Source organism: Bos grunniens, chromosome 9, assembly GCF_055505025.1.
Source record: "Bos grunniens cultivar Pamir isolate PY7600 chromosome 9, Bosgru_T2T1.0, whole genome shotgun sequence".
Classification (NCBI taxonomy): Eukaryota; Metazoa; Chordata; class Mammalia; order Artiodactyla; family Bovidae; genus Bos; species Bos grunniens.
This window is the reverse complement of record NC_141173.1, coordinates 32,462,878-32,478,945: the sequence shown is the minus strand read 5'-3', so window position 1 is coordinate 32,478,945 and position 16,068 is coordinate 32,462,878. Positions and strand designations below refer to the sequence as shown.

The 16,068-nt window shown below is 38.2% G+C and overlaps 1 long non-coding RNA gene across 1 annotated transcript in view; it reads left to right on the top strand.

Annotated features, from left to right (window-relative positions):
- Positions 1-5,841: 5,841 nt before the first annotated feature.
- The window catches only part of LOC147365749 (uncharacterized), a 115,686-nt gene continuing 105,459 nt past the window's right edge, over positions 5,842-16,068 (top strand). The window contains exon 1 of the long non-coding RNA XR_015132714.1: positions 5,842-6,174. This is a non-coding gene — a long non-coding RNA (uncharacterized LOC147365749). The remainder of the gene's footprint in view (positions 6,175-16,068) is intronic.

Sequence of the window (16,068 nt, the reverse complement as noted above, 5' to 3'; positions counted from 1 at the left end):
TACCCTTACATATTAAACCCACCACCAACCAATTTGGAGTCACCTGCCTCTTTCTTCAATCTTGCCCTGCTGGGATAGCTTGAGAACCAATAGGGAAGAGTAAGGAATAAAGGGTATCCCTTTTCCTGGGAAGATACTCTAAACTACATTCCCTTGCCTATACCCTGAAAAGCCTCAGCTACAGAGAGCTGCTAATTCCAGGGTTCAGGGAAAAAGCAACAGCCTTGTTCAAGCCAAAGCAGGAACTCTTTCTTTGGGTGGGCTCTTCCCTAGGTCCCTGGACTGGATGCTGGGTTCCCTGGAGCACTTTTAAGCAAACCAGACTGCTCGGGCAAAGTTTCGAAAAACCGTTTTGGTAAGACAATGAAGGATGCATTTGTTCAGATTTACATTTTTAACGATATCCTTCTGTAGGTTGTATATCCAAGAATCCATGCCCCATAAACTGGATAAGTGAAGACAAATTGGGCTCAGGCTAAGGAAGTTGTTGCAGATTCAAGCTCTGGTGATTAGAAACTCTTCATGTTAGGAGTAAGGGATTGTTTATGCTATATCTGGCTTCCTAGGTGGCTCAGACAGTAAAGAATCTTCCTGCAATACAGGAGACCAGGGTTCAATCACTGGGTCAGCAAGATCCCTTGGAGGGGGAAATGGCAACCCACTCCAGGATTCTTGCCTGGAAAATCCCATGGACAGAGGAGCCTGGCGGGCTACAGTCCATGGGGTGGCAAAGAGTTGGACATGACTGAGTGAGCACGCACACTGAGCAAACATGCTGTATTCACTGCAGAAAGGCTGGGCCACAGCATCTCTTACCTAGACCTGCTACGGACTCATGATTGAAAATTGCTGACTTCCACAGGTAATAGGATCTCTTTAAAGATATCTTTCTAATGTATTTACTTTCCAGACAGTCAAATGCCAGCCTGCTAACAGATGAGTTGTTTGTACTTTAAAAGTTTACTGTTCCAGTTAGGACATTCTTGATGGCATTTTATATTCTCTTTGCAGTGCAGCCAGCTGATTCATGCTGTATTCTGAAGGTTATGAGTCTCCATGTGATATTAAGAACTGTACGTCTGAACCATTAAAGAAGAAGTGTATAAAATGCAGTGTGGCTCAGTGGAACTATATGAGCCAGAAGTATTTCATTTTATGCCCTGGCTCTAGCTATATTTGTAGCTTTTGAGCACTGGCAGTTCTTCTACTTTCACTTTTGGAGTTATAGCTGTCTCCTCTGTTGAAAAACAGAGAGCAAGGTTATTACCAGATGAGTTCTTTATATTTATTATATGTGTTTTCAGCTCAACTTACAAATGCCCCTATTTACTGAATTGCTGCTATATGTAAAGTTTTGTACTAGATGCTTGAGAGGACTACCAAGATGATTCAGATATAGAGCTGCGGAATTTATAAGTACACCATAATTGAACTGCACGGTAGAATGTGTTGGAGAGTATTAGAAAAGTACAAAGCATTAGAGATTCAAGAAAGGGAGATGACATATTGTTTGTGAGATCTGGAAAAGCTGCATAAAAATATCTTCTGAGATGTGCACTGAAGGGTGGGGAGGAATTGAACAGATGGAGCTTGTTTGGGTAAAGGAAATCCGGGAAAAGGGAAAATCACGAATTTGCCCATACAATCCTGGGAAAATAGGGAGCACCATTAACACACAGTGGGTTGTCATGGGGGCTTGTACAGCAGTAAAGGGCACTGTGTCCACCTGTGGCTTCTGCCCTCTTCTCTGGTGTATCGTTGCTAGAGTGTGACTACCCAACTGAAGGCTGCATTTCCCAGGTTCTCTTGGAATAGAGGTGGAACGGATGAGTTATTTTCAGGCTTCACATGCTAGGTAGAAGTCGATTCTTGAGGTGACCTTGACAGCCTTGTACTGCAGTTGGTATAGCCTCTGTCAGCTTGGATTCTGAATGACTGAGTGGAGCAGACCTTTCCTCACTTACCCCAAGAGGGAAGACTCATATATACTTACATGAGCAAGAAAAAACCCTCTTCAATGTGTTTAGCCACTGAGATAATAGGTTTTCTAAGGAAGCTGGAGTTTTCCTTAACTAATGTGGTAGTTAAAAGGGAAAGGCAGTCCTGGCCACTGTTTGTGAGAGACAGCATAATATACTGGAGGCAGCTCTAGGTTAGAAACATGGATTTCATTTATTCACTTAATTTTTCATTCATTTCATATTTATAGAGACTTTCATAGCCTGTCATATCTTGAGTTAAATGCTAGGAATGCTTTTGATTAATAATGCATAATTCGTGGCCTTATAGAGCTTCCAGTGGGGTGCAGGAGAATTAAAAAAAAACACACCAAAACCAGGCTGTCCTGATCCATTGGAATGCCTTAGACCAGCAGCACCAGCATTGCTCTGGAGCTTATTAGAAATGCAGAATTTCAGGCCCCATCCCTAAGTCAATGGAGTCATAATCCGCATGTACATTAAAGCTTGAGAAACACTGGTAAAATGAGTGCTTTGGAAGGGATAGGCAATGGGACAATGGGAGCCCCAGAGAAGGACTATTAGTCCAGTCTTGATTGAGACTTTTCAGACTTTTGAGCAGTGTGGTTTAGTCATAATAATTGTGTCACTTTGGGTAAACTACTTATTTTCGACTTTGGTTTCCTTCTCTGCAAAAATATGTGCTACAATATGGGTAATAGTTCAAGGTTGTTTTGAGTCTCAAGACTTTTCAAGGTTGTTTTGAGGTTCAAATAAGTAATATGTAAAAGTGCTTTGAATACTCTAAAGCTGTATATAAATGGAAAATTTTTATTTTTTCAGCTGTAGTTGGAGTAATGGAAAAAATTGTGTTCTTTGGTATAATAATACATTTTAAACAATGTTTAGTGAGAAAAAAATTACCCCATGTGGATTTATTGTTTTGATTATATGCAGAACTGAAACATAATTTTTTTCCTCCTACTTATTGAAGAAGACTTTAAAATCTGAAAAATAGGTCTAGTATGTTGGTCAAATAGGGTGTCTCTTGGGGTTGAAAAGTATATTCCACTGGGGCTGTGGGCTCTGGACTTCAGCCATTTGCTCCGTTGTACAGAGTTTATCCAAAACATGGAATTAGTGCAGAGGAACTTTCTTTCAAACATTAGCTCCTGGGCTCAAACAGAAAAACTGAGCTGACTGAGTTTATTCAGAATTAATAGGACTTCAGAACGTTAATGGACATAAACAAAGAGCAACAATTAATTAACGATGGTAGCAGTCCAGTAGTATAGCCTCCGCACAGAATTCCCTCACTACCAGCAAGTACTTTTAGTGATGTTAGGTTTCAGGCAAGGCTTCAGTTGTGTATGTTACAGTCGCACAAAATGACCTGTTCTTTTATGCTTCTGTCCTTTGGCACATTTTTTCCCCTTTACCCAGGGGTGTTCTTTCTTTTCTGGACCACTTGCGATATTTGGGCTACCTGATGATTTCCTTAAAGGTGTCTTCCAGATGGCATCTCCTAACAATAAGAGATTTTTATTGATCAGTGTGGGCTGGTTTAGACTCACCTTTCTCTACTTATGTATGATTCACATTGCTGTATGGCAGAAATAACACAACATTATAAAGCAATTATCCTCCAATTAAGAGTTTAAAAGAATAGATTTACCTTTCTCTGTAGCTTCATAGAGACAAGAAGAATATATTGAATCACACTGGGAACATTACTCCAGGTGTCTTGCTTCCTATCCCTAGCATCTGGTAGTGTCCTGCACATAGTAGTTCCTAAATAAATATTTATTGAGTAAATGTGAGAAAGGCTAGCAACTTTAAGAGTGAATAAACAAAAATCATTCATGCTAATACTGATAGAAGCTTAGTTATTTGGTGATATAACTTAGAAAGGGAATTCTGCCAAATAATAGTCTAAAAACATTTAAAAAGAGATAGTTAGTCACAAATCTTAGACGTTCTATCTAAAACATACTTAGATGTTAATACATAACATTATAAATTCTTTAACCCAGAAATCTTATGTATAGATATTTACCTGAAGGAAATTAGAAATGTACACGAAGATCTAGCTACAAAAGTGCTCATTCTATTCTGCCTATAACAAAAATTTGTAGATAAACTAAATGTTGTGAATTAGTTAAATAAATTATGGTATAAAATTAAAAGTTATGATGTAGAACATATTTGTTAATTTGGAAAGATACTCATTTCAAATGTAAAATACAAGTTATAAAATAGCATATTTACTAAGTTGGCATCTTATTTTTTCCCCCAGGAGTATAATATATACAAATTTATTGAGCACTGGTTAAATTTTTGTTGTTGTTGTTTTCCCCATAAGCACTCATTTCTCTATTTCTATTTTTTAAATTTTTTATTTTGTACTGGAATATAGCTGATTAACAATATTGTGATAATTTCAAGTGAACAGTGAAGGTCCTCAGCCATACATGTACCTGTATCCACTCTCCCCCAAACTCCCTTAAGTTGCCATTTTATAAAAAAGGAAAATTCAGGTGTTTAGAAGTGGAAGTCTGGGAAGAAATATTCACTAAAATTTTAATAGAGATTTCTCTAGAGGGTGAAATTCTGGATCATTTTGACATTTGTTCTCTTTGCTTATAACTGTTCAACATGTCATACTAAAATGTATTAATTAAACAATAAATCTTTAAATTCTAAAAAGAACCGTAAATGTTTGGGAACAAATTATTTCCCTGAAAGCTTCTAGAAGACCTCATACCTTTCAGTGTTCCCCACATTCTATTCTTGCACAAGCCTTCTTCCTTCTCCAGTGCATTCCTTAGAATACTACACAGACTGGTGAAGAGAAGATGGAATTAAGGAGCAGGAGGTATAGGAGACTAATTCACTGTATGCATTTTGCTCAGAATCATCTGCTTAATATAACCCCCAGAATGCTGGGAGCCACCACGGGACATCCCACCCATGACAAGGTCATGTGGAAGAGCCATGACGAGCAAGGCGGATCATGGCTCGAGAGATTCCCTGGATCTGCTCGAGCATCTACCCCAAAACCAGAATCTGTCTGTCTTACTATTTTGTGCCTTTCACCAACTCTTCTGACATTAACAGGGGGCTATCCCCGACCACCTTTCTCTGGAAAAGGTCGACTTAGGGCTTTAGTTAATAAGTCTCCTGGGCATGATAGGAGTATTTCAATTCAAACCCCTCTGTTTGCATTCTAGCTTGCCTGACAGGTTTATCCATACTCTTGCAATTAACACACATGATTGTTCACAACTCCCCGAACTTGAAAGGCACGGGAAGCCAAAACATTCTAAAAGTCCTAATGAGCATAGAGTCCTTTAAGGGATGAAAATTATTAGAATAGATAGTACTGGTAAAGGGCTTCATTACTGGGCCAATGCTTGCTGCCAAGTTCCCATATCCCTTATCCATTGGGCACCTGGGAGTGCATTGGTTAACATAGCTGGAATGTAAGAAAAACAAGTAGCAGCCTTGGAATTAGCCACATCAGACCTTTGAGCTAATTGGTTCTTTCTTTGTTGTAACTCACTGCACCTTTGCTCCATGAGAATGTAATTCTGTTTAGTACTTTCTGAGGCTGGGAGAAATAAAGAAGAAACACTTTAAGGGAAAACAAGTTTTCTGGCTGATCAGCCTGTATCAAAAAAGAGTCATAAAATGTCCACAGGCCTCCAAGGCCAGAAGATAATGTACAAAACATTGTTTATGGGAAAGGTATGCAGAAAAATCCTGGTTTCGATAAAGACAAAACAGATGTAATGTTTGGGCTGACTCTGTATGACTTTGCATCTTTCATTTCCCTCTATGTACAAGTCAAAGTATAAAAGTTCCTTTTGAAAATAAAGTTAATGGCCTCACTCACCAAAGCTTGGTCTTCCCATGTCATTCTTTTTTCCTTTTCTCTCTTTTTCTCTCTCTGTTCTTCTTTCAGGATGACTCCTTGGAACACAGGAGCTTTATTGGCTTTCTGTGTTAACCAAGGAAGATCAAGCCCTGTTCTCTCTTTGCTATCCTTTCACCTAGGCTGTCATTCTAAGGGTACCCCTGGATCTGCTGGGGCTGGACCCCGGCACCAGAAGTCAGTTTCTGGGGCTGGCTGGGTTGTTTCTCTTAAGTCACTGATAGCAGGACTTGTAGTAGAGTGGAGAGGAAGATGTGAACCAGGTGTCACAGATGTTGACAGGTAAGGAGATGTGCCATGCAATTCTCAAATATAAGGAGGAGGAAAGGGAGAGGGTGGAACGGCACCAAGCTCATGTTCTTTAAAAGCACATGGCTTTTTTTCCAAGAGAGTGAGGGAGTGTGATTCTGGAAGCTGCAATGAGGAATAAAATAGACACTAACCATATCTATTGATCTTCAGGTACATGAGGTATGAGAGAATAAATTGGTATTCCTTGAGAAGGTCATAGGGATGTGGAGTCCTGGGAAAGGTAGTTTTCATTAAGTCAGGGGTGCTCTTGCGCGTCAAACTCAAGAGCAGTGGGTATCTCAGAGGTTGCCCAAGGAGGATAAGACATAGTTCCTGGCTTTAGGTAACTTGCTCCAGCTAGGAAGCCAAACGTAACATTCACAGAAACACCTGGAAAATGTTATGATGCTGAGCTGTAGCAACTGGCTGTCAGCCCAGGTCCTTAAAACCAGTCTGGCTGGATCTAAAGTTTTGAACTCATCATGTTCTGAACACAATCCCTGCCCCTAAGTCCTTCATCCTCTCTTGGCTGGTATTTGACCCAGCAAGCTCAAATTCCATGTCATGAAGAAAGAATAAGACTGCAGCTCTCAATGGAACAAGAGTTTAGAAGAGACAGAGAGGCAGGGAAGAGCTGGAATGGGGGGAATGCATGAGATTGACTTAGCTGGTTCTTAAAAGGTGAATAACATTTAATTTCTAGGGACAGAGAAGAACATGGGACAAAGATCCAACAGTGGGGGTGAGCCTAACATGAATATTACAGTATCTTTTATAGGATAAAATTGTTTCTATTTTTCCTAGCCCATGTTTTAAAATTTTGTTTATTTACTTATAATTTATACACAATGAAATTCACTCTTTTTAGAGTACAGAGTTTTGTCAGTGTATATAATCATGTAACTAATGTCACAATCAAAATACAGAATAGTACTGTCTGGTAGAAATATAATATAAACCATGTATGTAATCTTAAATTTCTTATAGCCACATTAAAAAAGTAAGAAAGGTGAAGTGTATTTTAATAAGATACTTTATTTAACTAAATGTATAAAGCATATCAATCAATATGTAATCAATGCAAAATTTATTGACGCATTTTACATTATTTTTTCATACAAAGTCTGAAATCTGATGTGCTTTTTTATACTTATAGTATGTCTGAATTCAGACTAGTCATATTTTAAGTGCTTAATAGCCACTTGTCTAGTGGTTTCTATAGTTAACGGTACAGATCTAGAATATTCCCCTCATATCAAAAAGTTTTCTTGTGCTTGTTTGTAGTCAATCTGTTTTCCTGAATCCTGCCCATTGGCAACTACGCATCTGTTTCTTGTCCCTATGTGTATTAGTTAGGGATCACCGGAGAAACAGGAACCTCTCCTCTCTGTGCATATTTAGAGAGATTTAGTGGGCTCGTGTGACTGTGCGGCTGGCTGCAGGGCAAGCCTGTGGTCTGGAGACCCACAGAAGAGCTGCTATTGCAGCTCAAGTCTAAAGACAGTATGGAAGCAGAATTCCTTCTCTTCTTCTTTAGTCTTTTCTTTTAAGGTCTTTAACTGATTGTGTGAAGCCCACTCACATTATGGAGGGTAATCAGCTTTACTTAAAGCCCGCTAATTTAAATGCTAATCACATCTTAAGAAAAAAAACCTTACTTAAAAAAGTAAGAAAGGTGAAGTGTATTTTAATAAGGTATTTTATTTAACTAAATATATAAAACATATCAATCAATACGTCATCAATATAAAAAGTATTGGCATATTTTACATTATTTTTTCACGTGATACCACAGTTGTTTTTTAATATAAACCCAAATAATTGAAAGCAGGATCTTGAATATTATTCATCATAGCCAAAAGGTGGAAGCAACCCCAGTGTTTATTGACATTTGAATGGATAAACAAAATGTGGTATACACATACAATGGACTATTGAGTTCAGTTGCTCACTTGTGTCTGACTCTTTGAGATCCCATGGACTGCAGCATGCCAGGCTTCCCTGTCCATCACCAACTCCTGAAGCTTGATCAAAAATTCATGTCCATCGAGTCAGTGATGCCATCTCACCATCTCATCCTCTGTTGTCCCCTTCTCCTCCTGTCTTCAGTATTTCCCAGCATCGGATCTTTTACGCTGAGTCAGTTCTTCGCATCAAGTGGCCAAAGTATTGGAGCTTCAGTTTCAGCATCAGTCCTTTCAATGAATATTCAGGACTGATTTCCTTGAGGATTGATTGGTTTGATCTCCTTTCAGTCCAAGGGATTCTCAAGAGTCTTCTCCCAACACCATATTTCAAAAGCATCAATTCTTTAGCGCTTAGCTTTCTTTTGTGGTCCAACTCTCACATCCATACATGACCACTGGAAAAACCATAGCTTTGACTAGACAGACCTTTGTTGGCAAAGTAATGTCTCTGTTTTTTAATATGCTGTCTAGGTTGGTCATAGCTTTTCTTCCAAGGAGCAAGCATCTTTTAATTTCATGGCTACAGTCACCATCTACAGTGATTTTGGAGCCCAAGAAAATGAAGAGAGTCACTGTTGGCATTGTTTCCTCATCTATTTGCCATAAGTGATGGGACCAGATGCCATGATCTTAGTTTTTTGAATGTTGAGCTTTAAGCCAACTTTTTCACTCTCCTCTTTCACTTTCATCAAGAGGCTCTTTAGTTCTACTTCGCTTTCTGTCATAAGGGTGGTGTCATCTGCATATCTGAGGTGATTAATATTTCTCCTGGCAATCTTGATTTCTGCTTGTGCTTCATCCAGCCTGGCTATGGACTATTATTCAGCCTTAAAAAAGGAAATTCTGACACATGCTACATCATGGATAAATCTTGAGCATATTATGCTTAGTGAAATAAGCCAGTCACAAAAATATAAATACTGTATGATTTCACTAAGGTGAAGTACGGAGAGTGGTCAAATTCATAGAAAGCTGAAAGAAAACATTGTGGCTTCCAGGGGCTGGGAGAGGGTGTAATGGGGAGCTATTGTTCAAGCAGGTATAGAGTTTTAGTTTTTCAAGATGAAAAGAATTCTGGAGTTGGTTGCACAGCATTGTGAATGTTCATAACACTATTAAACTGTGCACTTAGACATGTTTAAAATAGTAAATTTTATGTTATTTTATTATATTTTACAATATAATACAGTATTATGCATTTATTATCATAATAAATACTAATTGTATTTTCATTTATTTATACATTTATTATATAATAATAAATTATATAGTATATTTACTATACAATAATGTATTTTATTATAATATGATTTAAAAATTTTAATTTAGAGTGATGTTTGACCAAAAACTTGCTACTATAGCTTTTTAATACACAAAACTAACCATTACACATAATTTTTCCTCTTTTAGAGTATCAGATAAATGGAATCATATAGTATGTAGCCTTCTGTGGCTGACTTCTTTCACTTAGCATAATGCTTTTGAGATTTATCCACATTGTTGGATGTATCAGGAATTTATCCCTTTTTATTACTGAGTATTATTCCATTGTGTTAATATATACTACAATTTCTTAACCATATACCACCTGGTTGACATTTGGATTATTTCCAGATTTTTGCTATTATTATTAAGGTTGCTATAAATATTCAGTTATAGGTCTTTTTTCCTAGCTCATTTTGAGCAAGCATTTAAATCATTGCATTATGCAGAATGCTCATGGCACAAGTAACAGAAAATTGTCTCAAATCAACTTAAAATATCGAAATCTTTCCATTTGTGACAACATGGATGGATCTTGAGGACATTATGCTAAGTGAAGTTAGAGAAAGACATATACTGTATGCTTTTACTTACATGTGGAATATAAAAAATGAACATAAAACAAAAAGAAACAGTGATACAGAAAACACATAGGTGTTTGTCACAGGGGTGGGGGGGTAGCTAAAATAAATGAAGGGACTGAAGTACGAACTTTCAGTTATAAAATAAGTTAGTCACAGGGATACGCTGTACAGCAGAGGGGATATAGTCATAACAGTATAATAGCTTTGTATGGTGACAGATGGTAACTAGACTTGTAGTGGTGATCATTTTGTAATATTTAAAAAATAGTACAGCCACTATGGAGAACAGTGTGGAGATTCCTTAAAAAACTGGAAATAGAACTGCCTTATGATCCAGCAACCCCACTGCTGGGCATACACACTGAGGAAACCAGAAGGGAAAGAGACACGTGTACCCCAATGTTCATCGCAGCACTGTTTATAATAGCCAAGACATGGAAGCAACCTAGATGTCCATCAGCAGATGAATGGATAAGAAAGCTGTGGTACATATACACAATGGAGTATTACTCAGCCATTAAAAAGAATACATTTGAATCAGTTCTAATGAGGTGGATGAAACTGGAGCCTATTATACAGAGTGAAGTAAGCCAGAAGGAAAAACATAAATACAGTATACTAACGCACATATATGGAATTTAGAAAGATGGTAACAATAACCCGGTGTACGAGACAGCAAAAGAGACACTGATGTATAGAACAGTCTTATGGACTCTGTGGGAGAGGGAGAGGGTGGGAAGATTTGGGAGAATGGCAATGAAACATGTAAAATATCATGTAGGAAACAAGTTGCCAGTCCAGGTTCGATGCATGATGCTGGATGCTTGGGGCTGGTGCACTGGGACGGCCCAGAGGGATGGTATGGGGAGGGAGGAGGGAGGAGGGTTCGGGATGGGGAACACATGTATACCTGTGGCGGATTCATTTTGATATTTGGCAAAACTAATACAATTATGTAAAGTTTAAAAATAAAATAAAATTGGAAGAATAAAAAAAAAAAATCAAAAAAAAAAAAATCCCAATATTTAAAAATATTGAATCGCAATGTTGTGCACCTGAAACTAATATTGTCAATACTTCAATAAAAATATACATAAGAGAAATTCATGAACTTATTAACAAAAATCTGAAAGAAGAGTGACTGCTTAGTTCAGCTGATAAACATCATTAAAAACCCAGGCTTTCCCTCTCTTTTGATGGTTCCACTCTTCTGTGTGTTGGTATGGTCCTCAGGCTAGCCTGGTCACAGGATAGCTGCGACAGCACCAACCGTTACACCCAGATAGAACGATGTTCATCAGTAGAGGATGGAGCTGTTTTTCCCTTGTGGTTTTTTCTGAAGATCAAGGAGTCTTGCCCGAAGACCTTCAATAGACTTTGCCTCAGTTCTCATTGGTTAGAATGATTAAAACAACTAATGGCAAGGTTAGTGGGATTCTCTTAACTTAGAGATTTGGAATTCAGTCCCTGGCAATGAGGCTTAAGTTATTTCCCCTAAAGCACATGACTGTGCAGAAAAGAATGGAGACCTGAACAAAGCCAGGGTTTGCCAGAAGGGAGAGTAAATGGATGTTGGGCAGACGGGGTCTATTGCGGTCATTAAGTCTGTTCCGTGTTACTTTCACGCTGGTTCTACTGTTCCTAACTTACGGCACTCTGTCTGAAATACTTTCTGTTTTTCAGAAATACTTCTGTTATTCTATTTTTCACTAAAAGATTAACAACAACAAAAAGAAGCTCTCATCCTTTAGAACAGATAACTGAAAGTTGTACTTGTTCCTCCTTCAAGGCTTGGTTCTAAATTATTTCAATCATTTATTTGACAATAACCTGATGAATTCCTCTACTGCGGGAAGGTTTTACAGGGCAAATAAGGAAGAATAAAATTAAGATTCCTGCTCTTATCATTGTACAGTCTGGTTTAGAAGACAAATTAAAAGTGATAAGTTAAATAACCTCAGAAGATATAAACAGTGGTTCTACATAAGTGTGCAGAGCTGGGACAGGCAAGACAATGATTAATGATTAAATGACAGTAAATACCATGGCAGTTCAGGGGAGGACAAGATACCTGTGGGCTGGAACGGGCTGAGGAAGCTTTCCAGAAGAGGAGGGATTGTAGCTGGGTCTTGACAGATAGGGTCTGCAGAGGCAGACAGGAGCAAGGGAGGGCCCTGAGCTGTAGCAAGAGGAACTATTTGAATAGAAGGAGGAACCATGTGATATTTCCTTGCATCCAGGATGTAGAGCAGATTGTTAAAACTGATTTTTTTCACTTACTCATTGGATAAATATATTTTTGTGTGTGTGCCTGTGATGTCCCAGGCTCTGTTCTCAGCAGAGAGGATACGGCAGAACACCAAACAGACAAAAATTCCTGTCCTGATAGAGGCTTTATTCAAGTAGAGAAAAATAGCCATGGAATAATAAAAATATATCTCATGTCAAATGTAATAATGGAAAATAAGGAAGGAGGAGGCAGTATGATGAAGGGAGATATTGTGATTTTAGGCATGAGTCTAGATCTGGAGGCCTGAAACAGCTTCTCTGATACGTGTGCATAGGGATATAGGATAAGGAAGTTGGCCTCATAGGATTCAAGGTAGATAATGGTGGGAAGACTGTGAGTGTGGCAGGGGAGGAAAGGGTGGAGGTCTTGCCAGGAGTTGCCCCTCTTTATTTTTGCTGATGGCAAGAGGGAGGACTCTTGCCAATGGGGAAGACTCAGAATTACCCAGAGCTCATGGAACTCTTGGCTTCTCCTTTACTTTTGCTCTGTGGGGATAGCTAATAACTCCTTAGGAGTTCAGGTCGGAAAAATAGGTTGGAGCCACGTTGTGGAGGGCCTGAAAAAAGCCAGATTAAGGAGATTTGATGTGGTATTAGTGACCTAGGGGTTAAAATTTGCTTGCTTGGATGCTTGTCAGTATGATCAAATCAATGTATGGAATGGAGCCTCTCAGGTATCCCTTCAGTCATGTATCTCTTATTTTGAAGCTCTTGATGCAGAATAGAAGAAAATCCAAAATATATTTGCAAAAGTTGTGGTCTATTTAAAGTGTGTAATAAATTAATATTTTATCATACAATAAGATAATGCTTTTTACAAGATATTACAAGATTTATTTTAAAATAGTTTAGTTAAACATGCACGAGTAGGTCTGGTCAGGAACTGTTATTTAAATTTCCATGACAAGTGCCTTCTCCCAGTCCTGACATCTGCGTGTGTAACCTCATTCGGTCATCATAACCCTGTACTTTGGACTGACCTTCAACTTTTGCTCATTTCTCATTTGTTCATTGTTGAGCCTTTTATCATTCTCTGTCCTCTGCTGTCAGTGTCCTTTGGACTTGTATTTGTTTAATGGCTTTTGACCAGCCCTGTTACTGTTGTGACCCTCAAGTCTTGTCTGTATCCTGGTTTCCTGGTTCTGGCTCCTTGCCTGGATCCCTCGACCTGCTGCCATCCGCAGCCTGGCGTGACAGATGGCCATGGGCTAATGGCAAGGGCACTCCATCAGCGCCTTGGCACGGCAGTCATTTAAGATGCATGACAGGCAGTAGAGAGAGAAATGTGAATAGGCAATAGTCGGATGCTTTTTGCAGCTCCTGAATGGTGCCAAGTCTTGGCTGGACTGCTTGTTGTATGACTAAATGAATCACTGCAAATGAGGCCTTGTGTAAACAGACTCTCCCTTTGGGTCACATTGCATATTGTTTTGGTTCAGTGCACGCTTGTTATAGGTCAGTCCTACACAAAGCTGTGCTGGGTTCTGAGGGGGAATACAAAGATGATGTGATTGTTACTACCCTCGAGGAGCTTACAGTCCAAGGAGAGAGATGCTCATGTGAACAGAAAATTATAACATAAATTAAGATGGGACAGTCTTATGGCAGAGATCCAAGCCTAGTGTAGGAAGCACACAGACAAGGCCATGACTGACTTGGTAAAGGGTGGATTCGTTGATGCATATAGGCTGTAGTTCTAATATGTGTGCTTTTGGGTCTTGAGAACCACTCACATAACTATCAGCTCCTACTGTTTTGAATAATTTATCAGATTCATGATTTCAGGAGAGAGAGGAGAATATTTATATACAATCACCACAGTAAGGAATCTATCTATTCCATAGATGAGATTAAAAAGTGGGTCTTATTTATAGAAGAGGAAGTGACAATGAAAAAAGGACAAAGAAGAAATAACTCATTATGGTAAAACCAGGCTATATATTAATCAATAAGTAATGTTTAAGGTCAAACAATATGTATAATATTTTGATCATTCCATTTTCACAGACCCACTATATCAACTTCAATAGTCATTTAGCCATTTCGGAGTGCAACTTTTTGACCTGAAAACAAAAATGTCTATTCTCTATTTATTATATGTGATCAAGATTGATTAGAAAAATATCTTAAAAATGCTTTGAAGTTATAGTAAATTATTTTTCTCCTTGGAGAAATATACTATATCAATAACTTTAAATATTCCAACTGATATTCCTAATATTTAAAATAACTGTATTATGTGGAATGAACCACTTTACATTTTTGATAAAAGCAAACAAAAATGACAGGTTTAATTTAATGTTAAAAGACAGGAAAATGTACAGGAAGTTTCTTTTTTTGTAAAATACAGGTTTTATTTGCTCAGAAAAATACTGTACATATATGAATTCATGCAGATGGGCATATGCATGTACATAGAGAAAATATTTTATGACTGCAGACATGAAATCAGAAGATGTTTGCTCCATGGCAGGAAAGTGATGACAAACATAGACAGTGTTTTGAAAAGCAGAGACATTATTCTGCTGACAAAGGTCTGTATAGTCAAGGCTATAGAGGTCATCCCAGTGGTCACATATGGTTGTGAGAGCTGGACCATAAAGAAGGCAGAATGCCAAAGAATTGATGCCTTTGAACTGTGGTGCTGGAGAAGACTCCTGAAAGTCCCTTGGACTGCAAGGAGATCAAATCAGTCAATCTTAAGGGAGATCAACTGATCACTCACTGGAAGGACTGATGCTGAAGCGGAAGCTCCAGTATTTTGGTCATCTGATGCAAACAGCTGACTCACAGAAAAGTCCCCAATGCTGGAAAAGATTGAGGGCAGAAGAAGAGGGCGTCAGAGGGTAAGATGGCTGGATGTCATCACCAATGCAATGAACGTGAACTTGGCAAACTCCGAGAGAGGGTGAGGGACAGGGAGGCCTGGTGTGCTGCAGTCCATGGGGTTGCAAAGAGTTGGACAGAACTGGGCAACTGAACAACAAAAACACAAGAGAAAATATCATCTAGCATCATATTATGAGCCTCAGTATGTACACAAATTAAGTTGTACAAGACATAGAACATTATTTTTCTAAACCTGTAATTTAATTTCAACCTTCTATTTTTATAGGACGATGGAAATTTAATTTTATCAATCTGGGGGGCCTTCCCATATTCCCCAGCACCATGAGTAAGGTCTGAGGGATCTCCACTCTGTCGAGATGTTGGAAGGTAGCTAGTACTCAGTGCTATCTGTCCATCCAAATAGGTACCAGAAAAAAAATGTCCTTTATTCCTATCCTGAATTATATCTAAGGGAAAAACCCAATTTACATTTTAAATTATCCCAGTGCATTAAATAATTTGTTTTACTATTCATTCTTTTAGCTATCTCAGTAAGTATTCATCCAAATGGCCTGTGCATTTGCAGTATCTCCATGAAACAAAATGAACCTGAGGTAAATACAATCTGAGTTTCAATTTTATCTTTAGATATACCTGATGGAGACATTTAAAATCCTTTCTGGAAGGAGATATGGATGTAAATAAAAATAGCCATATGATTGATGAATTTGTAAATTTAATTATTTATAATCTTATTTCCTACAGAAAGGATTTCAGGAAACTAAAAGAAAATGAATGCAGTAATATATCATAATAAAATAAATAGATAAAAATAAATCATACAATAAGTTTATGGAACATTGCAGAACTGGATTGCAAATTTCATTCTGAGTTTTTTACTGGCCAAGCAAAGAAGATATCACAGTCTGCTGAAGGTCTCCTGTGTCATCCTA